Source organism: Tupaia chinensis, unplaced genomic scaffold (genome assembly GCF_000334495.1).
Source record: "Tupaia chinensis unplaced genomic scaffold, TupChi_1.0 Scaffold144394_1, whole genome shotgun sequence".
Lineage (NCBI taxonomy): Eukaryota > Metazoa > Chordata > Mammalia > Scandentia > Tupaiidae > Tupaia > Tupaia belangeri.
In genome coordinates, this window is record NW_006204254.1 from 105,092 (window position 1) to 107,989 (window position 2,898).

General features: G+C 36.9%; 1 pseudogene; it reads right to left on the reverse strand.

The window, feature by feature from the left end:
- Positions 1 to 2,549: 2,549 nt before the first annotated feature.
- The window catches only part of LOC102474951 (olfactory receptor 7A10-like), a 926-nt pseudogene continuing 577 nt past the window's right edge, over positions 2,550 to 2,898 (reverse strand).

Here is a 2,898-nt window from a genome sequence, read left to right on the forward strand (position 1 = left end):
ATACTATAAAGCTGTGGTCATCAAAACAGCATGGTATTGGCATAAAAACAGACATGTGGACCAATGGAAGAGAATAGAGACCCCAGAAATAACTCCCAACATACAGTCAACTGATTTTTGACAAAGGGTACCAGTCAATCCAGTGGGAAAAGGAAAACCTCTTCAGCAAATGGTGCTGGAAAAATTGGATTTCCACCTGTAGAAAGGTGAATCTGAAGCCCTACCTCTCACCTTTGACAAAAATCAAGTCAAGGTGGATCAAGGATCTAAATCTAAGACCTCAAACTATAAAACTGCTTCTGGAAGACACTGGGGAAACTGTGGGATACATTGGTGTTGGGAAAGACTTCTTAAATAAGGTCCCCAAAGAACAGTTGATCATCCCCAAAATAGACAAATGGGATTACATCAGACTAAGAAGTTTCTGCATGGTAAAACACACAATAATTAGTGTGACTTGACAGCCCTCAGAATGGGAAAATATTTTTGTTAATTATGCATCAGATAAGGGTCTGATAAGCAGAATACACAAGGAACTCAAGCAGCTGTTTGGAAAAAAAGATGATGAACCCTACTAAAAGATGGGAGGAGTAGAAAAAAAAAAAAAACTCTAAAGATGACATACAAATAGCCAAAAGGTATATGAAAAACTACTCTACATCCCTCATTGTAAGGGAAATGCAAATCAAAACAACATTGAGGTACCACCTAACCCCGGTCAGAATGTCTAAGAATAAAAAAAAAAAAATGATAAGTGTTGGCGGGGGGTGTGGTGAAAGGGAACTCTTTTACATTGCTGATGGGAATGTAAATTGGTCCAGCCACTGTGGAGAACAATTTGGAGATTCCCCAAAAATCTACAAATAGAACTACCACATGATCCAGCAATCCTACTCCTCGGTATCTACCCAAAGGACAGAAGAATTCTTCATTGGAAAAGTACTTGCACATCGATGTTTATTGCGGCACTATTCATGATTGCTAAGACATGGAACCAACCCAAATGCCCCCGTATGGATGAATGGATTGAAAAACTGTGGCATATATACTCTATGAAATACTACTCAGCCATAAAAACCAACAAAACCCTGGCTTTTGACAGAAAGTGGAAAAATATGGAATCCCCACTTAATATATACTGAGTGTCTGCACTTTATAACTGAAACTGATTGACCTAAGGTTGTACAAACACAAGAGATGGGGGTTAGTGCCAGAAATGGAGTGTGTGGAGAATAGGGACCTAAGGAAGGACATTTGGAGGAGGGATACAGAGACAGAGCATTGACAGGATGGAGAGGTGTGGTGTTATTGGTGGAAGATATTCTGATCATCTGGTCTGGGGAGAAATATTCACATATTGAAATGTTCACTTTGTAAGCTAAATAATATGATTGAATGTATATAAAAATTAAAATTAAAAAAGTGAATAATAATTAAAAAAACACAACCAAGAAAAAAAAAGGAAAGAAAAAGTGTGGTACATTTACAATATGGAATACTCAGCCATTTAAAAAATGAGGCCCTGGCATTTGATAGAAAATGAAAATGTAGAAGATGATTTACTTTTAAATGGAGTGGGCCAGACTATGAAAAAGAGGTATCCTATATCCCTGTTCAATATACTGAATGTCAGTACTCGGTGGCAGAAACAGAATTATTGGAAGGTATAAAATCATGGAGAGCAATGGTGATACTAAAGACAGTGTGGAAGGATGATGGGAAATTGGAAAGGGTGGAAGGGAGGGAATAAAAGAAAACAAAAAGAAGCAAAACACAAAAATGGAAAAGTATCTGTTGATCATAATGCATATGGAAATCTCTTTGACTAAATCAATATGCAGTATACTCAAAATGGGAAATTTTACTTGGTAAGCTGTAATGATGCACAGTTATTGAATGTGGAAATTTGAATAAATAAATAAATTATATCACCCTCCAAAAAGACACTCCTGCTAGATAAAACCAAAATAAAAAAAAGAAAAAACAAAAAAACGAGGAATGATGCACACAAAATTGGAAAAGTCTAATGTCAGATTTTCTTGTATTGTACAATCACATCACTGATAGAGTTGCCAAGTGCACTTATTTTGTTCTGAAAACACATTATTATTTTTAATAGAAAAAAAGCAAAATTACTTGGTATATGTCTTTGAGAAGAAATTATTCATCAAAAAATTATGATGCTCTATAAATTAGTATTTCCAAATATTTCTGATCTTTGGTTAGGATAAACTTTAGAAATACAGCAAAAAGACAATGAAAAGACATGCTATCAGGCAGAGCACAAGGCTTAATGAGGTGATGTTCTTTCATTGTGCAGAGATGTTGAAATCAAAGTCACAGAAGTTACTGGAGAAGATTAGAAGGAACAAGTTCTATTTTCATAGCATAATTTGATTGTCACCATTTCTGAGCCTGAAGTTGTGAGCTCTGCTTACAAGGAATTCTTCTGTCCCAGGACAATTCTAGGCTAATTTCTTCCCGAATGAGTCTTCTCAGTGCCTTCTTTTGTCTTTATTCCTCAGACTGTAGATGAAGGGGTTCAGCATGGGGGTGACCACAGTGTACATCACTGAGGCTGTTGTACTTGAGTGTTAATTTTAATTATCAGCCCCACTAAGGTACACTCCTAAGACTGTACAATAAAATAAGAAGACAACTGAGAGATGAGAGGCAGAGGTGGAAAAGACTTGGTACTACCCCTGAGCAGATGAGATTTTATGTATAGAGGAAAGTATCTTAGAGTAAGAGTAAAGGATCCCAGTGAGGGTTCCACCACCCAGCAGTATGGTTCCAAAATGTATGACAATGTCATTAATAAAGGTATCAGAACAGGCAAGGAGGGACCAGCAGCTAGTGTAATGGCTATGTCACTGCACTCCCCTGTAGTCCACCGTG